The sequence below is a fragment of the Podarcis muralis genome, chromosome 4, assembly GCF_964188315.1.
Source record: "Podarcis muralis chromosome 4, rPodMur119.hap1.1, whole genome shotgun sequence".
Classification (NCBI taxonomy): domain Eukaryota; kingdom Metazoa; phylum Chordata; class Lepidosauria; order Squamata; family Lacertidae; genus Podarcis; species Podarcis muralis.
Genome location: NC_135658.1, coordinates 46,369,426 through 46,393,404, shown reverse-complemented (window position 1 = coordinate 46,393,404; position 23,979 = coordinate 46,369,426). Strand labels below are relative to the sequence as shown.

The 23,979-nt window shown below is 40.1% G+C and overlaps 2 long non-coding RNA genes across 2 annotated transcripts in view; one reads left to right on the top strand and one right to left on the bottom strand.

Moving 5' to 3' along the window:
* Window positions 1-2,898: 2,898 nt before the first annotated feature.
* On the bottom strand, window positions 2,899-19,846 carry LOC114595985 (uncharacterized). Its single transcript, XR_003706392.2, has 3 exons — window positions 19,732-19,846; window positions 3,552-3,637; window positions 2,899-3,429 (listed from the first exon to the last, which is right to left on the bottom strand). It is a non-coding gene; the product is annotated as an uncharacterized LOC114595985 (long non-coding RNA).
* A 44-nt stretch (window positions 19,847-19,890) lies between these two features.
* LOC114595984 (uncharacterized) overlaps window positions 19,891-23,979 on the top strand; it is a 46,852-nt gene continuing 42,763 nt past the window's right edge. Inside the window, exons 1-2 of the long non-coding RNA XR_003706388.2 lie at window positions 19,891-19,986; window positions 20,657-20,799. This is a non-coding gene — a long non-coding RNA (uncharacterized LOC114595984). The remainder of the gene's footprint in view (window positions 19,987-20,656; window positions 20,800-23,979) is intronic.

Below are 23,979 nucleotides of genomic sequence, written 5' to 3'. Positions count from 1 at the left end.
TGAAGCAAATTAGCTAATTTGAGCTCTGTTCCATTAGGCAAAATCATAGTCTCAACTGAGATTTTACACTCTGTTTCAAAAGATCCCCTTTGAACCAAAATTTCACTGTTTAGTCACATCCCTCCATTTAAAATGTTTCACCCCTCCAAATCCAATATGACATTAAATTCTTTGGTGTCCCCTGTACTCTATTTTATTGAATCTTGGATCTATTTCCTCTATGAACAAGACTATAATTTTAATGTTTTAAAATCTGTCTTGCTTTTCTTAACTCTTATACTAATATTAGCTTTAGTTAAATTTTAATGAATCCACTTTTATAGAAACCAGCTGCAGAAAATGGCTATAGTACTGTAGAAAACACAATTTGCCACCAAGTAAGCCAATTTTAGTAGATCCCTGTTGTGTCTTATACTAACTGAGTTATGATCCCTATCTGAGCCTAGCAATATTCTTTCAAGTAATAACGGTAGTATTTTAACTTCCTTTTTTGTGAACATTTTATTAATTTCTTTGCAGAATTTTTATTGTATTGTTATCACTGTTCTACTTCAGCTAGCCCATGAAACACAGAGGCTACACAATATTTTCTCACTGTCTTTCAGATTCCTAGTCTTCTATAGCATAAGCTCAAAAATATATCTTTTAAGCATTTGTTGGGAGAGTATCCCTATTATCACGGTGCTCAACACGCAAAGAATGGGAAACAGTTTTGAACATTACTGAAGGTTGATGCATATGTTACCAGAAAAGCCATGAATGGTAACTTAGTAATGCTAGTGAGACTCCTGGCAGCATTAGAAGGAAACTAATGATGTGGGTGGGTCTGGTATCGTGGGCAGAGCAGAGCAATACTGGCATCATAAATAACTATGTTGCCAGATAACAGGCTCTCATGAACCAGTTTTGAATGTGATCTGAAGGGACACAGGAAGTATAATTACTTTGTGCTTCCTGTTTTCCACACTTATTTATAATGTGCTATCTGTTACTCATTACATTTCTAGTCACATATAAAGGGACACACATGGTTCTGTGGTCTAAACCACTGAGCCTCTTAGGCTTGCTTTTCAGAAGGTTGGCAGTTCGAATCCACACAACGGGTGAGCTCCCAGTGCTCTGTCCCAGCTCCTGCAAACCTAGCAGTTCAAAAGCATACCAGCGCAAGTAAATAAATAGGTACCGCTGCAGTGGGAAGGTAAACAGCATTTATGTGCACTCTGGCACTCATCATGGCCCTCCTTGTGCCAGTAGTGGCTTAGTCATGCTGGCCACATGACCCAGAAAGCTGTCTGCAGACAAATGCCAGCTCCCTCGGCTTGAAAAGCAAGATAAACTCTGCACCCCATAGTTGCCTTTGACTGGTCTTAACTGTCTGGGGTCCTTTACCTTTAGTCACATATAAAGGAATGAATTTGGCATAACTAGACCCCAATACAGAAAGAAATCAAGATAGAAATATTTTACAATGGCGGTATTACATTGCTAAGAAAGGTAGGTAGCAAGCAAGATCAAGGCAATGTCAATAGTAGGTGAATTTCAATGTTCAACCAATGTTCTTCAGGAACACGGTCCATTCTCAAGAGTTCTATCTTTTAAACCCTGAGTTGAGTATTTCCTTGGTATGTGTAGTTTGAAACTGAGTACAGAATGTATAATCCAATTCCTACTGAAATTTTAACATGGGTTGTGTTGATTGTAATAGGAAATATATGACTGATTGCTGTTTTATTTGGAATTTTGTTACAGCACAATGTCATTCACATGTACTCAGAACTAAGCATCATTGAGTTAATGGGACTTACTCCAAGGTAAGGCTGTACATTATTTTGGAAATGTCAAGCAGCATTGACAATATGCTTACATTGCATTGTTAGGCTCATAGTTTACAGGAGACTATGATCCTAAAAGACACCATCCATCTATGATTTATTTCCTTTTCAATTAGTTTGTCAGTTTAAAGAAAAATATTTTATTTTCCTTTGTACTGCACATTTTAAAAACTGCATTAAACTGTTTAAAAAGACATGATAGCCTGCTTTAGTTTCAGTTACTGGTGGCACTGCCACTACTGGGTTTTTATTATGCAAATTGCTGCAATCTGGTTAGTTCCTTCCTCTTTTTTCTGTTACAAAAGGGGGCTGCAAGTGCTAATCAAAGTGTTGCAATTTCCATATTAATGATGTTTTCATAATGACACTTACTTGATATGCAATGTGAATGGAGTGGTGACTTTTTATTCTTCTTCAAAGAGACAATAATAAAATGTTAATTTTTATGAAATAAAGCATGTTTGTTTTGAAACTAGTAGCAATTGTCCAGTACTATTGTTCCCCTACCAATAATGTGTAATAAAGCATTTCTAATTTAAACACAGCAACAAGCTATAGAGTGCTCTTGTTAACACATACCATGACCCAGTCTGTACTATTCTCAAACCATGGCTTATGGAACAAACTAACTAAATCACCCTGCTGAGATCCTGAGGGCCCTGCTGCTGCCTCTCTCCACCTGGCCCAGGGTGGACTGCTTCATAAGGACTTCTGCTGCCCAGTACAGAGGGCCTCTTCTTCTATTTTTTTATTTTTTTATTTTGTGTGTGTGTCTTAATTGTTTTTAACTGAGTTGTAAGGGCATTTGTGGGATATGCCTGGGAGGAGAGGAGCTGGGGAGAGCAGGGAGAGGTCCAGTTACGGTGGTTCTGGGTAGGGGGAGGTATGGCGTGGGAGGTGGGGCAGGCCAGGTAAGGGGCACATGGCACAGGCAGTTAGTGGCTGTGCCGTGGGCCAACCCCTCTTCCAACTTGGGGAATTGTGGTTGTCATATCAGTCAGCCCTTGGGTCTGCGACTGCTGCTGTTCAATGCCAGGATCTTCCGCCTGACACCAGCTACTGGCCAAGGGAACTGCTGCTGTTGGGAACGCTGCTTATCTCCTCTTTTATACATGGAAGTTTGCTCCAACTACCTGTTGCTTTCAGTCTACAAACTCAGAGCAAAGCATCTCAGTTTTTGGTCAGAGGAAGGGGCTGCTGGTAGGCTTTTAATTTATACACAATTTCAATATCACTAGCACTTTAAAATACTTAGATTCATTATTTCAACTGTTCAAAACACCTCCAGAATTTTAATGAAAGAGTTTATACTGGATAGCTTTTCCATAAGATGACAATCATCTCCCTGCAAAAAGAGCTGGCAAGCATAGTTTGAGTTCCAGCTTGTGCATATGTTAAAGCATTTAATCTTTTATCTACTGTGAGCAAAAGTTGCATTGTGGTTTAGCCTGGTCATGTGAATCCACATCCATACTTTGTACAACATGCTTTTGCAAAATTCAGCCATAATATCCTTCATTGTGGTAGGCAGTTTCTCCAGGTCATCTGTTCAGTATATCAAGGATCACGGAATGTTTGTCTGCAGCACTGCCTTTACCTAACATTTCAAATAAAAGACTGCAGTCAGCCGTTTCTAAGGAAAACAAATTCACTGAATCACACTATTTGTTACTTATTATTGAGCATCGAATAGCTCACCAAAGTTCTTTGTCGAAATACCTGAAACAGGCCATCAGAGTCAAAATGATATAGAGTCCTGCAATGCTGTGTTACAGTTTTTCTATTTTCATGAAGCAATTGTGGCTCTGAAAGAAAAGAATAAAACTACAGCCAGGTTATTTGTACCTGGTGGATTCGTTCAGCTTTCAACAAAATCAGCAAAAGAACTGGAGGAAAAACAGAAGGTTACAAAGCATCCCAGGAATTTATGAAGTGAAAAGGGAAATAATGACTTTCTAGCAAATAATACCATGTATTCTGTTATCATTTCCACTGCTTGGGTTACAGTAACAAGAAGGGGGTCAGCTTTTTGTGATAGCCACCTTACCTACTGTTCTTTGAAAACTCCAAGTGATGTAATTTGACTAAATTTGGGAGAGTCAGGGATTAAGATTGCCCTACTTTTTCCTTCATAATTAATTCAGACAATTTCCACAAATTGACTACAACCCCCCAAAAAAGAAATTCTATGGGGGGAGGACTTATCTAGAGTGAAGAGATTGGATGATGAAATCCAAAGAATCTCAAATTAACATCCCAAAACCCAACACAGTCCAATTCACTCCAAACCAGTGCCAAAGTTTGACCTGAAGTTTAGTGGGAATCTCCTTTCTTCTAACTTGAAGCTATCAGTTCAAGTCCTAGCCCCCAGTGTAGGCCAAAACAAGCTTGCTCATCTTTCATGTGACAGCACTTTTTCAAATCCCTCATATGTTCCTCATAAAGCTTGGTCACCCTCCTCTGCACACGTTCTTCTAAAACTGTGGTGCTCAGAACTGGACACAGTACTCCTGGTGGGATCTGAACAAGGCAGAATAAATTAGTACTATTACTTCCCTTGATCAGGACACTATACTTCTGTTGATGCAGCCTAGAATAGCATTAACCTTTTTAACTGATGCAACACACTGTTGATTCACATAAAGTTTGGGATCTAAGAGCCCTACATCCGTTTTACATGTACTACTGGTAAGCCAGGTGCCCCCCATCTCATAATTGTGCAGCTAGTTCTTCCTGCCTAGGGATTTGAGAGCAGGCTTCCCTGGTCATATTCCTACATTCCAACTACTGCGCCACACTGGCTTTCTGTAAAATTAAACAATAGCTTTTTTATGTGCTAATGAGTGCTCACAAATTACACAGATCACTTGGTGCTAACTTGGAAATAATACTCTTGAAAAGAAGACATTTCACACATTCATTTAGTGAACAAGAAGATCATGATAGGTCAAGTGAAGCACATGTATGTGTGAGCTGTTTCCAATTCTAAGGATAAAATGATGGATGATGGCCTGAACATATTTGGAAAAAATATTCAGTAGAGTGCAGGTGTAACAGTGAAAGATACTGGATCATTTGCAGACATTGTAATAAATCTTCATTTCAATCCAGTCTTGCTGAAGATTTGTTCAAAGGATCGATCAATAGACCATATAGTTTTAATTAATGAATCCTGAAGACTGAATAGGATGAACTGACCACTCTTGCAGACTAATGTGGGCACTGAAATTAATATTGGTATCCAATTCCAGCCCTGGTCCATCAGCAATTCAATGAAAAAAAGCATATCTTGTTCATCCAAAGGTTTAAAATGCTGCTGCTGGTGGTCCGTTGTGCGGCATTCTATGGCTTGTTTATTAATAGAAAAAGTGTTCTATTAAATTAAGAAAACACGGTTCAGCATGTTGTGTTATGGAGTTTTCCATGTTCACTCAAGTTCCAGAATGCTGGGAAATTGCAGGTGTTAATGACAGCAATATGAATGTGGTATGGAATCTTGTGTTCAAGCCTAACCTCTACCATGGCAGAATGGTGGACCCAACTCTCAGATTTGTATGTTTACAGTGGTACCTTGGGTTACATATGCTTCAGGTTACATACGCTTCAGGTTACAGACTCTACTAACCCAGAAATAGTACCTTGGGTTAAGAACTTTGCTTCAGGATGAGAACAGAAATCGTGCAGCCGTGGCGCGGCAGCAGCAGCAGCAGCAGCAGGCCCCATTAGCTAAAGTGATGCTTCAGGTTAAGAACAGACCTCCAGGACGAATTAAGTACGTAACCAGAGGTACCACTGTACTGGAACAGGTTTGGAAAGGATTTGTCTTTTCACTGGAATAGGCACATGGAGTCCATGCAACTGAAGCTAATATCTTATACCTATTAAGTGGTTAATTTATTAAGTGAAAAATAAAGAGTCAAAACTCTTATGAGAATATCAAAGGGAATTTTATCTGAAAATGTCCGTGTGTCTTCTGCTGTTTTGGAATTCTCCCTCATCTCACAGAAAGCATAATTTAGTTTGAGAGGTGTGGAATGGGGAAAATATATTCTACTGGTGCATTTCTCTCTCCCCCCCCCCCCCCCAATACTAAGTACATAGTTAAGAATTTCTGCCTGGTACATGCATAAAGTGCACTATGTTCACCAAGAATTTCTCTGTGATGCATCCTTAAAACACAAAGTGCTCCCTCACCACTAAAATGTGTAACGAATATCCAGGCAGAAATTATACATTCACATCTTCCCAAATGCTTGCTGCAAACACATACAATTAATTTCTTGCTTTTAAAGCACTTCGGTTAACACAGACCAATCAAATGTTTGCTCTGTAGAGAATAACATGTATTAATTGGTTTGATCTGCCTAGCCATTTAAGGGTTAAATACAAGTTTATGGGATCATCCGCCCCAGGATTGTTTGTTCTTACAGTTTTCAAAATAAACAGAACTTCACTTGCTTTTTCTTTGTGTATGTTTTCATATCAGTTGGGCTATCTTCACATTTAACATTAGATCTATGCATTGTTCCCCTTGCAATATTCAGGTCCACATGCATGAAATACAAGCAAAATGCCTTTTTCACTAGTTTCCTTGTTATTTTGTTTCTTTTTTTCATTTATTGAGAAAAGAGAAAATATTGTTAACAACTTAGAACTCTTTCTCTCGCTAAAAAAAGTTGTTTTTCTTCATAATAGTATGATACTGAAAATACAGAAATATCTTAAACTTTCAAATGATGTGGAAAAGAAAAAGTGTTAAAATTAGTCACAAGTTTCATATGTGGAAGGAAGAGAAAAAAGACCCACATGAGGGGGGGAAAGTGAGCTGACAGCCTTAAAAATTGCCCTAATTGAGAATGGGAATATGAGACACATCTAGCCACTTCCAGGGCCTTGAAAGGATTGGCATTCCATCTTCTGGTTCTGTATTATGAACAAACCTGGAATCTTTTTGACCTTGTGAATTCAGCTTGAGCCAAGCTGAGTTGAAAACCTTAAATCAAGATCCTGTCAGAATGTGATGATTCTTGAAAGAATGATAACCTGCAGATAAGGCAAAATGAAATTTAGTTGGCTCTTGTAATGGCTTGGACCTACTCTAGGAATGGAAATGTCAATCATGTGGCCTCCTTCCAAGGTTAAATGGGAAGTTGTGCTTGACTTCATAGATGGAGTCCTTTGGCTATTGCTTCCCTCACATTTGGCACAAAAGAGGACAGAAGAAAGGTATGTTAAAGGGAAAGGATAAATGACCAGGTAACGTGAAATACTTTTTTTGGGGGGGGGGGGTCTTGAATGGACCATATTTGAGAGATGTGGCCAAAACTGATAGGAGCAAGAAGAGTTTGCAAACCAAGACATTTGCTAACATCTCAAAAACCTGCTCTTTATCTTTTTATATACAGACTGGGGCTAAAGGGACATTACTTTCACACTGAAATATGCTTTTAGCAATTCTAGCAATGCAGGATATATATTTTTAATGCCGTCCTGCTTGAATATTTTCATGTTTTGAATAATGCTGTTTCAAGAATCAATCATATTATTCCCTAGAAGGTTTGTAGGATGGTCACTGTCATTTTGAATTAAACAGGTAATTCAGAAATTACCAGAAATTCAAAAACTTGGGCAGACATAAATGCCCATAAATAAATTTGAGGGAGCAACATAAATGCTTCCTTGGGTGTCCTAATGCTCTGTGGGGTGCTGCTGTTACTGTGGACAATACACCACCACTAATGCAAACAGAGGTTTTGGTAGTAAAAGTCTTCTCATATCCAATTGTAGAAATTTGGATGACTATTTACATTGCTCATGAGAAGGTGCTCAGGCAGGCTGGACCTACCAAGGTGTCCTTGGTACTTACGATGAAATCTCTCAATACCACATCTGGGGTTTTTTTCCAACAGAACTTCTGAAATTTCTTCCCTGAGCTGGCAGAAGCAGACTGCTGAGCAGTGAAGTGGATGGAACACTAAGAGAACACTCACTCTGACTCTGGTCCAACACCAGGTACAAGCCTTCACTCTTGGTCCCCAGGAAGTCTGGTTGCCTGACAGAAGCAGTGGAATTCCAATGCATTATGGCAGCCCAAATAACTTGATTCTCCTGTCTCTGCTGGTGCTGAACCAAGTACACTGGGGACATAGCTAATTGAGATCAGGTGATCTACAAAGGTCTTGATAATATATGCCAGGTCAGTCCCCTCAATTAAATTATGGATGAGTGAAACATTCACCAACATTCCTGCTAGTATGGAGTGCTGGTTAGAACGACAACACAGCTGCTGAAGGAGGTGGCAGATTACAGTATCTAATGGTACGGTAATTAGGGCTCCCTGCCACCTATCTCTTAAATTCAACACAAACAATGCTACATTTTCTGTCACAGGGTTGCTGAAACATTTGGTTTGCTTTTGTTATGAGCAACAGACTTAAAAGAAAGGGATTATAGTATTAAAATTTTTAGGGTGCTGTCCTTCAACCTCTCAATTTTCATCAGCAGACTGATGCCTTTCAATGCAAATAAAGTTGAAATAAAGCTCAAAGTTCCCGATATGGCATTGTATATTGTTTTATATAGATACATCACCTGCCCTTCCAAACTTTTTTGTAAAGTTTTTGTCTTATGAAATGGAGCTTCCAGAATTTCACTTGAAGAGAGAGATGCTTAAGCCCATTTACCCACTAAAAACTGCATGCCCAACTGATTTACTCCCCAAGTGGGAAATATACAAGGCACCCTCTTTCCGTACACCCATGTTCAGCCCACATCTTCAGTGCCTGCCATGGGCTGGGTGACGGGAGCACCTTCCAATCACAGGAACAGCAGCACAGCATTCCCGAGGAATAGGTCCTGGTGCTGTGGACTCACATTTGTTCATGTGAGCACCTCAAATGCAGCAGAGTAACGGAAGCAAAGCTGTGGAGGTTTTGTAGCACACCTAATTTATTTCTACTGATTAAACAAATAAAAGAACATAACAAACATGTACGAGAGAAACAGCTCTCATACTGCCATCCTGTCTCTAGACAGATCAAAGAAAAAGCACACAGTACTAGGGACGGAAGTCTGGAAGAGTAGCTTCCGCCCCCTCCTATCTCACAGACAGAAAGTAAAACAAACATGATCTGGTGATCCTTCAACATAGGTTAAAAACATACATTAGACCCACAACGTATGTAGGAGTTATGTTCTGGGGATAGCGCATAAAGCCAAAATTGCATACAGACAAAACACATTGGCAATCCCACCCACCATTGAAGCCAAAGTTTCCCCTTCCCCCCATTTCTTTTTCTTTTTTTAATTGCCAAGCGTGCAAAGTTGAATGTGCACAAGTTAAATGCATGCAAGTTGTGAGTCTACTGTACAGTGGTATCTTGGTTTACGAACTTAATCCGTTCCGGAAGTCTGTTCTTAAACTGAAACCGTTCTTAAACCGAGATGTGCTTTCCCTAATGAGGCCTCCTGCCACTGGTGCCCTTCCACCGTTCAGATTCCGTTCTTAAAGGTAAAGGTACCCCTCCCCGTACGGGCCAGTCGTGTCCGACTCTAGGGTTGCATGCTCATCTCGCTCAAAAGGCCGGGAGCCGGCACCGTCTGAAGACACTTCCGGGTCACGTGGCCAGCATGACGAAGCTGCAGCTGGCGAGCCAGCACCAGCGCAGCACACGGAAACACTGTTTACCTTCCCACTATAAAGCGGTACCTATTTATCTACTTGCACTTAGGGGTGCTTTCGAACTGCTAGGTGGGCAGGAGCTGGGACCGAACGACGGGAGCTCACCTAGCCGCGGGGATTCGAACCGCCGACCACGCGATCAGCAAGTCCTAGGCACTGAGGTTTTACCCACAGCGCCACCCGCGTCCCGTTCTTAGACTGAGGTAAAGTTCACAAACCCAGACACTATTTCTGGTTTTGCGGAGTTCTTAAACCGAATCGTTCATAAACAGGACTGTTCTTAAACTGAGGTACCACTGTGTTGTAAGTAAGCATTAGCTGTGGGCTACTGTGTGATTTAGACACCTCACAACATGCTTTCATCTGTAAAATGGATTCACACAGATGTTAAGTAGTAAAAGACATTTACAAAACACCAGCATTAAATACTACAAGAATACTGATTGGAAATTTCAGCTTGCCATCTTCTCCCTACACCACAATTAATTGCCCACATTTTCTAGTGTTCCATTTTCCTAAGCAGACTATGCTTTCATATATTTTTTTGCAGACACTGTCAATAAAACAAGATTCTTTTTCAATCTAAAATACTCTTTACAATTTATTTTTCTAATTATGTTTTTAACTTGTGCTGCATCTTTCTTTCTTATTTAGATTTCCCACTTCCCAACGAAATGCATTTCTATTTATGTATTTTAAGAGGCCTTCTGTTTAGAATTATTTTAACATTGCCACTTAACTACATTTGCATCTGTTGCTTTGCCCCCTCTAGATTTCATCAAGATGAATTTTAATTGCATATGCAATTGTTCCTAAAATGATCTTACTTCCTAGCACTAGGTCCCCACTCTCAGATAATAAAACTCCAATTAAACTTATTTAGTCATCTGATATTTCCTCAAACTAACTTTTATTGATGACCCAGACTGTTCAGTTTGCTTCCCATCGCCATGAACAATATTCTAAGCCTAATTATATTTTATCATCATGGGCGTTCCTCTGAACCAGCCATATTTATCAAACTTCATGCATTTTCTAGGACTTCATCCAAAATAGCCTCAAACCAGACAAATGCTTCAAATAAGCCATGGAACAAAACAATCCTGAAGTACTTTTCAGAAATATGTCTTTGCTCTTCATTTTGCATTCTGCTGTAGCCAAGTTAACATCTGAGTAATTAAAGTATTGCCAGGAATTTTAAATATCCTGTTTTTTAACATTTCCCCAGTTGTATACTTTTTAGATTTTGCATTAGTTGCTCTGAACATGTGAATCATATCCATTTCCAGTAATCACAACAGTATTTGTGATTTCAGTAACTTCACTCATTGTGTATCTTACCTGCAATACCACTTTCCTCATGTGTTTTAAAAGTGTGCAGACTTGTATATTAGGGTGCACTCATAGCAAATTCACTTTTGTTTAGAATCAGAAAACTGAGTGCTAATACATGCACGATGTGGCATCTTCAAAGGTTAATCTTACATTCCCTTCCACCACCTCTTCTTGCCTAGCTGCTGCCTCTTTAGAAAACCTTTCTACTTAAGTCATCCTCCCCCCTCCACGGCAATATGCAATGTTGCCCCCAGCCAATTCGGTCTTTTATTTCCATCACATTCGCCTGTCAGAATTTTGTGACTGATCCTTCCACCTCTATAGTCATAACATTGAACATGTCATGAAATCACAGCAGCTCAGACATTGGCTAGAAGAGGCTCACAGGTGACAGACAGCCAGTTCAAGCCCATTAAATATCTATGATTTGGAGCTATTTTTTGCATCATGCACATTTTCAGCTTTTGCACCATATGCTGCTACAATTTCTATGACCTGGTTTTATTCTCTCACATTTACATTATCTTTTCACTTTCAAGTCTGAAGTTAATCCTGCAGACATCCCTGCTGCAAGAAATGTACACATTAAAACCAGCTGTGCCTCGACTGTGAGATAGTAACTGGCCCTGCTAAGATAATTCAGCTTGCAATCCAGAACCATAAAAGTCAGTGGTAATTTTGTAACTGACTTCAGTGGGATCTGGAGTACTAATTTGGTTTTTCATCAGTATTCTGAGCACACTTAAAAGAATCCATTCCTTTTTTTTGTCAATTTATTGGTCCTAAGTGTGTGGTATATGCAGAAAAGGGAAGTTACAGTTAACAATTATTTAAAAGAACTGACACCTTTCAAATAATATTTCTGTTCTAACACTGGCAGAGACTTTTCAAAAACCTTGCCACTCAGATCTGTGATATTTGTATTGCAATGTTCAACTGCAAATAACAGAACAGAACCTGTTCTGACCTCAGATACCTTCAATTGATAAAAGATATTATACTGGGGCATTCAGGTACAATTCTGGGTGCAACACTCAGCTTTCTTTGGAAGGCTACCTCACTGGATGTCCAGAAAGAAAATTATATATTCTGACTTTGTGCACACAGCTAAACACTCTCTCTGGGAATCTCAACACACATGAAGCAGAAAAAGCACCTCCTTTACTGTCCATCAAAAGCTCTGTGTGCCCAGGAGCCACATGAATTGGACCTCAGTTTTTCCAAATAACTGTTTTCTGTTGGTGAACTCAATTTATGGGCTTCCATTTGAGCATGCACTACATGTTGCACAGCAGTATTACCACCTCTCCCCCCAAACAGCAATAATATTCTGCTTAATGAGACTATGATAAAAAAGTTAGTATTTCAAAATAGCACACTATTTTCCTCCAGTGTAGGAAGAGCAACACTGATAGGAAGAGAGCACAGAGATGTGCCTTCATGGTAGTGATTGGGAACTAATAATGCACATAATTAAGAATGCATATTTTTATGCATGAAAATAATGTGCCACCAAAACGGTATGTTTTTCATGGCCAAATACGAAGGAACGATAATTAGTTCCCCACTACTTTTCTTGTTTCATAAGTCTTTGTTGTTTCAGTTGATGGAATATGCTTTCTCTCTCTCTCTCTCTCTTTATTAGATCCAAGTTAAAAAGAAAAAGGAGAGAGAATGTTGCCACCATTATTATTTTTCTCTAGTTTGCATTGTAATGGAATATCAAAAGGTAATATTATCTATTGTGCCTCTATCTGGAGCATGTTACTTAAGTTTCAGTTCCTCCTAGACAACGAACCATGAAGACTGAAGAGATGACACAGACACATCATGTCCTTCCTCCCTTCATGCCCCTTGAGTGACGGTACTTTGCATGAGCTTTCCTGAGAGGATTAATGGCAGATTTGACTCTAGGAAATAATTATGAGGTTTGACAAGACATTTGAGACTCTGGTGATAAAAGAGACGGAAGGTTTCAGTGAGGAACTAGGATGCTGACAGGCACAACATGCTCATTATGGAAATTCAAAAAGAGAAAGAATATCTAAAAATAAGCAAGATATCGAGGCACATATTTTATACATCAACCACACTGCAAGCTTCTTGTTATCCCATGTGCTAATATCACCCATATTTTACTAACTGTAATGAGGGCCTCTTTAAAAAAAACTTAGCACACTTCTCTCTTTCTTACCTCTGTGCTTCCTATTATTTTCCCTTCTTGGAGGGAGGTGGTGAACAGAAAGGAGCTAAGAAACAGTCCTAATAAACAATTGTATATGCAAAGGGACTCTCTACATGATCCATCCTGCATTTGGAACAGAACTCTTCTGAAGGCCGGCGGTGGGCGAAAGTCTTTGCTCCCGACCGCCAGCATTTTAAAAGAGGTCCCCGGAGATTTCCCTATGGGCTTTCTTCTTGCGAAGCAAGCCCATAGGGAAATTCGTCTGGCGAAGCACCTCGAAAAACGGAAAACCCTTTCGCCTTGCGAGTTTTCCGTCTTGCGAGGCATTCGTCTTGCGAGGTAGTAAAGGTAAAGGTACCCCTGCCCGTACGGGCCAGTCTTGACAGACTCTAGGGTTGTGCGCTCATCTCACTCTATAGGCCGGGGGCCAGCGCTGTCCGAAGACACTTCCGGGTCACGTGGCCAGCGTGGCAAGCTGCATCTGGCAAGCCAGCGCAGCACACGGAAACGCCATTTACCTTCCTGCCAGTAAGCGGTCCCTATTTATCTACTTGCACCCGGGGGTGCTTTCGAACTGCTAGGTTGGCAGGCGCTGGGACCGAACGACGGGAGCGCACCCTGCCACGGGGATTCAAACCGCCGACCTTTCGATCGGCAAGCCCTAGGCGCTGAGGCTTTTACGCACAGTGCCACCCGCGTCCCTTCTTGCGAGGTACCACTGTATTATTATTACGACAGCCACAATCCAACCTGGGAAGCTGTGGTAGATTTCAAGAGCCAAACTGTGTAGATGGAAAGGCAGAGCTGTACTCTTTCTTATCACATTTTTTCTTTTTGAATATACCTTTCTCTGGCTGCTTTCTTCTTCTTCTTCTTTGAGGGGGGAGCGCTTACAGGAAAATATGTGGGATGGGAAAGACAAGGTTTGAGGGAGAAAAGCAGGAGTTCACCTCCCTCCCCTACCTCTGTGCTTTCAAGTTCCCACCACCCCCACCTTTTGGGATTATGGCAGCAACCCAACATGACATACTGGTCTGCACAGTCAAATCTAGTTTGTTCATAAAGAATATTATAGGAATTCAAAGTAGCATTTCTCATATAGACAGTTATATAAAAGGGAAAAGGCCTATGTTTGCATTTATTCTGGCTGGAGAGAAAAATCCAAATCATTTATTCAGGGAAAATATTCAGATGCAAATACGGCATACATTTTTAAAACGTGCATAATATAATTACAACTGGAAAAAAAATCATTGTTCCATAGACAGCATGAACAATTGACAGCCTACGAATGCATCGTTTTAAAAAAAGTTATTAATGAGCTTTCAGGATACTTCTTGATGCTGCTGGTTTGCTGTGTTGTGAATTATTAGATCATCAGCAACCTATAATAAATAATGTGTTCTCAGTCATTCCATGGATATGTTTTCCTATTTGTCAACATATATGCACACACACGCAGTCTTTTTAAGAAGACAAGAACATTTTCCAGTATAATAAACAATCCTGCATTGATTTGCAAAGGTTTTGAGATCAGAGATTACTTGCAGTTCAAGAAAGAATGAGGGCATCAGAATGTTTCCATCTATTGCTTTCTACAGCATAATAGTGAACTGTTTGAATAATATGCAAATAAAGACCGATTTAATAGATCAGTTCAAACCACTTTACCTTTATGTATTATACATAAAGTAAATAGAAAAAAGTAAAATATATTAATATAAATAAGAACCCTTATGAAAATCCTGCTTTAATATATACAAGGAGGACAAAGTTAAAAAGGTAATTGCTTTGACTGCTTGTGGATGAGCTCTAAGCAGGAGATTTAGATTATAGAAAGAAGCATTATTTGAAGATGAGATTTCAATGGAATGGGAAGTGAGCCTGTATATTTGTGAACAGAGCCCACATGACTTTTCACGATATGGCAACAAAACAGCCGAGGCAATCTGACCTAAACAACTACAATATTATATACTTCATGATAATATAATCTTACAAGGTATGATTTGCAACAAAATTTTCTTCAGTCACTGTCCAGGATGCTCCTATTCAGAGCTCCAGGCAGCCTTTGAGTACCATTAAAGCTCCTGAGTGGGGTGGAAGTAATTTCAGGAGAATAAAAGGAATATATATATTTATAATTTCTTTTCTTCTCCATTTCTGAAGCATTCCCCTACTGTGCTAAAAAGTGCTGGTGGGTTCAGGTTTGGGGCTGTCAGGCCTGAACCCAAACATTTTATTAGCGTACCAAGGGGTGCAGGATGAGTTTCTGGAGGTGCCCATTTTCTGTTCCCTCTTCAGTCAGTGCTATGTACAGTGTGCAGCAGGCTAGGAGGAACTATTTCAGCCCAAGGGCTGCATCACCTCTTGGGCAATCTTCCAGGAGCCACATACCACTGTGGGTGGGGCCAGAGGCAAAAGTGAGCAGAGTAATAAACGTAAATTTCTGAGGACGAAGAAGACAGAGGCGTTATCAGGGTTCAAGGACACATTCCAGCCAGGTAAAAACACTCATGGTGTGAAACAGCGCCTGTGAGAGGGAATGCTGAAGGTCAATCAGAGGTTTGGGGGGCTTCATTCAGGATCTGAGGGTTCTCACCCCTGGAACACTCATTCCCCCGACTCCCTAACCATCCCCCCAGGGTACCAGATATTTAGAGGTTCAACCAGGTCACCCATCTGTTTTCCTTTTTTCCCCAGCTGACACTCAACAATCTGTGGCTGGATCTTGGAAGTCACTCAGAACAACAGCACACCATTTCCTTATCACTAACAAACCAATTTATTTCTTCATATGTGGGGAATTCCCCAAATATGGCAAAGGACTGTACCTAAGTACAGTATATGACTGTACCCTCACAGACTTGTGCACAGTCACATGGTTTGCCACTACTGGGATTCCCAATGCATGCAAGTAGATGCATGATGCCAACCTCCCCCCTCCCCATATGATCAAGTCAGACACCAAATGGGATAGGAATATAGCACTGCCTAAGTGCTTCATAATGATTTATGCATTTAAGCTGAACCATTACAAAGCGATCAATTACAAGTACAAAGCAAATCCTTCTAAGCAACAACAATGGGTTCAGTCCTGCAAAGCAACTATTTATATATATATATATATTCTTGTGATATGACAGCTGCCTTCCTTTCCAAATAATTCCAGTAAATAAGCTGCAGCCTGGCCTATCTGCAATGTGTAGATTGCACCAAAACCTCACCTGGTCAATTCCATCTATTTGTCACCTGCCATACAGTACATGGAATTTGTTTACAACCAGCTGAGAAAAAGATATATAAACTAGCCCGCATGAGGAAGATGTTGGATTTACAGACAACTGACAAATGAGCTTGGAATGAGAATGTATATGAGAATAGCCTAGAGTGTGCCATTATGCCATGACATGAATATATGACATCTACCCCCAGCTGATGCTGGAGGCAAATGAGCTATGCTGCATCTACCAGAGTAATTTCTCACGCTTGCGGTTTCTCTCTTCATTTTTCTTTCTGAAACAATATATAATAAAATGTACCCCTTGCAGCCTGATCCTAAGACTTGCTGTATCGGCAGATAAAGAGCAGTTCACAGCTAGTAACCTACTTGTTTGCAGTGCCGTGGTGGTCAGCTCAAGGTGGAACCTCTGCCCAAAAGGTGAAAAAGACTGGACCTTTGGGGAAAGGGAGAGACTTCTGAATGATAAACCTCATGTTTTGCGCTGGGAAGTACCAGTCAAAGTAGAGGTGCGGGGTTAGATGTATCCGTGGCCTAAGTATAAACAGCTTCTTATAAAAGCTTAGGAGGAAAAAAGCAAATTACTGCACCAGCGAAACTTTAAACTAACATTTCACAGACTTGAGACACAGTTTTCAAAAACATACAGAAGCCAAATGGGCATATGCATATTTTTTGTATTAGATAAATGTTCTTACTAGCACAGACAAGTGAATACAAATATGGCTCATATAATACATTTTAAATATAAGCATAATTTGAGAAACAACAAACAACAACATAATGTTGGTGACTTTTAAATACACAATTGGATGGGGAATCTGGTGTGCCATACTGAATAATTTTTATTTATACTAGTATTTTATAATTTAACAGAGTCTAGTTTTTATTTGTTGATTTATGTGTTATGAAAATAATACCTTACCTAGTCTTGATTTTGGAGAGGGAAGAGAAACTTAAGAATTTATTTATCAAGCCTTTATGAATAAAAAATTGTTCAAATTTCTTTCAAGCACAATTTTCAGCTGAAAAACTCCCCCCCCCCCCTTTCAGCCTGATGTGTGTGTGTGGCATTTTTAGATTTCAAATCTAAAACTTAAACTGCAACTTCTTCTGAGGACAAAAACAAATCGCTTGAATTGGGAAGAATCCTTAAATTGCATTATGCTTTCTCCTGGAACAATTTATTTCCTTATTTGGTTATACAATTAACTTGAATGAAACTGAGTGTTATGCCTTGAAAACAAAACTAAATTAAACGTTAATGCAGTAATCCATCAATTACAGTGACGCAACTAATGGCTCAAAATAGCTTTGTATGAACATTTCAAGATGGATTAATAATATAATGAATGTTATGCATTCACAATTACAGAAGGAAATAAAGTATTGCCTTAGTTAATCCCTCATTTTCATTGATGGTAAAGTGGTAAGGCAACAAAATGAATATTCATTGCAATTTCTTATAATGTGGGACCTACACAGAGTAAAGCAAACATTTACCATCCATTACAGCCGAGGAGAATCTGAGTAAATGAACACTTCTGACTAACTTCCATTTTTAGAAGTTATTCACTTTCCCAACAGCATTATGCTTGTGACACAAGTATACAAGTTGTAGATGTGTAACTAACAGCTTGATTCTCAGGCCAATTTAAATACTTTAGCTCCTCTTGACTAGTGCTGAAAATCACATCATCACATTAGTTCTTGATAGATTAAAAAAATTAAATTGGTTGGTTTATTTTATGCGCACACACATATGCAGCAGAGTTAAAAGCTTGGAAACTGGAGCTGCCTGGAATTACTCTCACCACCCCCCAACCTGTCTCATTTTCACATGTCACTGGCATTGCTTAAAAGGCAAAATAAAACATACAGAAGCTCCATTAGTAAAGAAAAAAGTTCCTTCTTTACAGTTACTTGATATTCACAAGGATGGGTTCTGAATCTAAAACTACATGGCTAGAGCTACTTTCATGGCATACTCTTGCATAAGAGAGGCCAGGAGAAAAGGGCGGCGCTTAAGTGCTTAGTGGCAAATCACAATGTATATTTCTCCTCTTTGTCTCAACCCTACCTTCTACTGACTAGAGGCATACCCAACAGTATCCAAACAGCACATTGCCACATCAGTATAGTGGACCCTTGGGTTACGTTACCTTCGTGTAACGTAACTTTCGGGTTGCGAACACAGCAAACCTGGAAGTGTATACGCAGAAGTGCTCTATTGCGCCATGTGCGTGCGCTAAAGCGGCACCTCATGTTGCGGACTTTCAGGGTACGTAAGGACCCCTGGAACGAATTAAGTTCATATCCAGAGGGTCCACTGTAATTGCATGTGCCTGCATTGTCTCCACATCACTGACAGCTGTTGCTAGGAATGTAATGCACAGATACGAGGATACTTCATAATTGCATAAAGGTGTTACACCTGCCACTCAGAAGCACGTTCCAACAGCCTGCATGAGATGTTTGTTCCATCCTGTTACTTATTTTGTGCTCTTCTACTGAGGGTAAGCAGGCATTCCCAGACAAAAGAGGACGGCACTTCTAGTTCAGTAAAAGCACACTACGTACCAAGATTCTAGGATGTGTGCTGAAAAAATACAGAGGATTCTTTATTCCTTTGAGATAAGAAATCAACCTATTTTGTGGCTGAAACAGACTGACTCCTCCTTCAGGCTGGTTTACAGTGTCCCTTAGCAAAATGCCCTCAGATGAACCCTATTCCTAGATAGCTAAAACCTAGGAGCAGCAGTTCGATCACCAGAAAAAAGGGGGGGCTGGGAATCACAATTTAAATTTTCCACAATGCCCGCAACAAGCAAAATGGAGAAAATGCCTGAATAGAGCCATGGTCTCATCCTAATTAGAAAGGGTCAGTTACACATGCTTCCTATTCCATTCCAACTTGGCAGTGGCAGGCCTTAACTATTCCCCTTTGGCTGTGAGAATGTAAGGCAGGATTTTGCAGCCTTCAGTTCTTGTTTGGAGAGCCTAGATTGGAAACCTTTCTCAGAAGATCTTATGCCGCATCCATTCGGCCAGCCAAACTGCCAGGGCTTGTCAAAACCCTACGGCTCTCCAGTGTCCAATCCCTCCCCACCCATGCTGGCCACTGGTTCCTCATACCTGTACTAGTGATTATAATTTGTCTGGTTGTGGAAGGAAAGGTTTTATGAGGGATCGCTGTCTACTTTTACACTTCATTTATATGCAGAGAAGGCCAGGAAAAGATACAACACTGGCTGGTGCTAGGGAGGGTTACTGCACCAGCATTATTTATTGTTTCATTATAAGCAATATTTCTGTGCCATCCCATTACTGAACTCATTAGCAAAATAACAACAGCCCGTCTCTTAAGATATGACAAGCAGAATGGACACATGAGCCAGACATGCCTATCCTAGCTCAATCCCTCAAGGATGAATCTAACAGCTTACTCACCAAATACCTGAACCATCCAGCTCTACCACGTTTGTTTGATGATGATAATCAGAGATGTGTTGCTGTACTAGGAACATCAGGAACAGCTGCAGCCCACCTGCATTTAAATCAGAACTCAGCTAGTTTGGAATGCTGCACATGCTCAGTATAGTCAGCAGCCCCAGCTCCGCCCCTTCTTCCCAGGCTGCTCCACTCTTCCCTACTGTAGAAAGAGAGTCGGTTGCATTTGTAGGCTAGAAGTAGCAGTCTTACCTGTTTCAGGGTAGGTGTTCCTTGTGGAGGACGGGTGTCGTGGTTTGTCTGTTCTGAGGGAATGAAGGGGTTTTGTATCCAACAAATGCTGACCACACTAAAAATTTACAGTCTTATCTGACTGGTATGCAAATTTGCTATTAATTTTGCAGCTGTTCCCTCTCCAGACGAAATAAAAGCAAACCTTTGGGTTTCTTCCGTGAAAAAGGAGAAGTTAGTAACATTTTCTTCTGTCTTTTTGTTAAAAAAACCAAACTGCTGCACCCCAAATTTACCCTGGGCCTGCTTACTGAGAAGAAAGGCCCACTCTGTTAAATGGGAGCTACTCCCAAGTAAATTAGCAATTGGAATACAGCCTCAGTCAGCCTGTTGCCTAGGAAAAGCTTTGCATGTATATATTCTTTTAAGTTACTAGCAGGTCTCTCCTCAACTCCAAAATTCTTCGTCAGTTGCCTAGGCTAGTATCTGCTTGGCAGCATGTTAGTATGTTTTTCATACACTAGTGAATGCAAACTCGCCCCCCCCCCCAATCATAGGAGTGGAGCAACCCATTCCATGTGCAAACCACCCTTTTGCTCTTTGGGGACTTATTTGAAAGCTTATTTGCTTAACAATAAGCGGGAGTAGCTTATTTTTTGTCATTTAGTAACATCTCCCCCCCCCCGCCCCCCTTGTTGTAGGTCTCTCCCGTGGACGTGGCTAACAAATCTTCCTTTTCTGCTCCTGTGCCAAGTTCTTGGTTTGAGGGGAAAGCAGTCTGAGGCTTTATTCTTTCTGGGAGACACCAGTAGCAGTGGTCTTCGTGGGAAACAAGATAACTAAGGTAAGGTAAGGTGGTAGTGCACATATTAGTTGCCCTGCCTAGTACTGCCATAGTTGTTTTAGACTTTTAAAATTTAGCACCTAATCTTTAAAATGCACTAGTTCCATCGCCTACAACACACTTCTGTATTTTCACCTCACTAATTTGTTATGTGATATCTGGTGCATTAAAGGCCTCTTTCACATAGTATTCCACCATTATTTCACACAGTAGAAGGTGTGATAGTGGAGAGAGTTTCTTAAATGAGTCTGGTGTATATTTGCTCTGCTTCTGTTACCTACTGCTTAAGCCTTTATCTCCAATCCTAATCCTTGTGGTTTACTGATTGTTGCTTTGTAGCTGCAAAATACAGGAACTCAGTAAATGCTCCAAATTACTTTAAAGCATTCCATTTTGGGAACTTCTAAGAGGCCCTAGTTTCTGTAAGGTCAAGAGTCAACTCCTTGCCTTTGTCTTTGGGTGCAGATCTTTAATAATGTCATTTATTTATTTAATAATAATGTAATAATTTATTACTTACATGGTGCCTATCACTATATTAGGCCTCACAATAAAATTATGAGAGGGATGGCCCAATTTGTAGGCTTACAAGATAGTGCTTCACCATTTAGCCATACCTGTGCTAGATTATGCTATTCTAGTGCTGAGCAGGGGAGGAGGAAAAAAGAGATGGATGAGGGGCAGGAATGGGAACAGGGCAAAGAGAAATTCCACTTTTAGTAGTAGTGTGTAAGTAATAAGAATCAGAGGTGTTTAATATGCAGTGTGTCTTTCTTTCAAAGATTAAATACAATTTAGTAACTGCTTGTGGTGATGCAATAGAAGGCTGGAAATTGATTTCAGACAGAACTTGGTGTTCAAATTTTGCTTTGAAATTGGGGCATAGCTTGTACCCCATGTTGAGCTAAGAAAGCCATATTCACCTGGGTTAAATTGGTATGGGAATTTTTTGTCTTTCACTTTAGGTATGTAACTTGACTTGATTGCTAAGCCCTAGAGTACTTAGTGATTGGTTTGGTTTAGTCAGGAATAGCCTTGTTGTCAGGTCTTTTGCTTTCTGCTTCTTGTATGTAGACTTTTGAGTTGCAACTATTAAGGATCTATAGCAAAACTGTATTTTAATTGGTGAAATGTAGAAGGAGATGTAATAGACTTTATGCACAATCTAATGTATGCACAAAAAGTTTGCGTATAGGCTTACCTATGTGAGCAGAGAGCCTTTCTGTAAGACTTCTTGAATGCATGTAGGCTGAAAGAGGACCAGCAAACAGGATTCTGATCTAAAGTAACTGCCAATGTCTTGTCACAGTCCCACTGTCCTATCTGCAGGGGCTGCTAGATTTTAATTGCAGCATAGTATCTCCTTATGAGATACCATTTACCATATTGCTCTAATTTATTAAGAAATATCATAGTTGGAGACACTAATTAATGTAGGAGATTTCCAGAGGTTTCAGGTGAAATTATTTACACTGATATGAATGCATTCTGACAAAAAGTTAACATGTATTGATCCCTTGAAATGACATGCTAGTGTTAAAACACTAAGGTTAAATCTGACACAAGGTCGGGGTACCTTTTCAGCTGCATTCCCTGATGGGCAAGTTTCCAGGAGTTGCATGTCAGTGGCGGGCAGTAGGGCCAGAACCAAAGGTGGGTTGAGGACTGGATTTGACTAGTCATGGAGAAGACAGAGGTTTCTACACACTATCTTATGCATTTTTCCAGGCAAGCAAAATGCATCATTACATTTCAAAGACACATTCTAGGTAGCCCGAAGCACTTGAGGAGTATGCAGAGGCAAGACTGGAATGGACGTGATGAGTCTCCAAGGCTGGATAAAAGGTGTTGCATTTGGCCTATGGGCTGGAGGTTCCCACCCCAGACAGAAATCAGTGGGATAAGGCCATTTTCACAATAATGTTTAAATGTTCACTGGATTTCAGCCGAGATAGGGAACATCCTTGTTTGTATCATAATCTCTTAAAATGACATAGTATATGCCATCATTGTACATGACATTGTACTAACGAAGGAGGGCACAGCCTTTGACTAAAGGATCCTTATTCTTTCAGTCAGACATAGACAATAATTTCAGACACATGAAATATCAGAACAAATTCTAAGCTCTGCTTAATGAGAAGCAAGTATATAGTACTGCTTGTATCAAACTGTGGTTGTGATCATGCCTCCTGTACTGTACTATACATGAATTTATTTTCAGTAACATACATAAAAGAGGCCAGTCATTCCATCCATATTGTATTTATTTTACAAAGATTGTAATTCGGCAACCATCAGGTTAAAAAATATCCATGGAATATCATTGCTGGTCAAGGCTTTCCAAACCACTGAAAAATGGTTGCAAACCACTGAAACACTATTGTCCAGCAGTGATAGGAAGGTGGTACAATAGGTATGTTTGCTGTTTAGATGGCAAGATAGATAATCTACTATCGCCTTTTCTGGAATTGTGCTTAGCATAGTGGGCAGTTTTAATTGAACATCAGGCTTAATTATATTAAGTTTAACCTTTCCATTAGGATTAGCAGCTTTATTACTACTTACATTAGGCAGTTTGCATGCATAGTAATGTACAAAAGAAGCTGTAAAAAGTTAAAAATAAAAATGGATAATTGCAATGGATTAGCTAATGGTGCAGTCTGGTAGAGTTTTATGACACTGATAAAGTGATTATGGAAACACAAGAATTAAAAGGAAAGTTACATTTATTAAGCATTCCAGTGTTTGCCTCTAAGATATAATAATAAAGAAGCAGTTTTGTTAGGATTCTTAATATAACAATTTACATTTTTATGTCTCCGGTCCGACCAGTTTTGCAAGTTTAGGAGCTTTGGAACACAGGAAGCTGTCTTCTACTGAGTCAGATCAGTTCAGTTTGGTGCACACCAGAAGTGGGGAACTTGTGGGACACTAGATGTTTTGGACTGCAACCCATTTGCCCCAGCCAGCATGGTCAGTGGTTAGAGAAATGGGAATTGTAGTTGAACAACAGGTTTCCCATCCTTGGTTTTCACTGATTGAAAGTTTGGAGTGCTGCACCCAAACAGTAAGCTTTCCCGGCCCTTCCTGACATGCTGCAGATTGAACCTGGTACATTCTGCATGTAAAACTCTACTGCTGAACTCTGGCCCTTTCCCAAGCTCTTCCAAGCTCCTC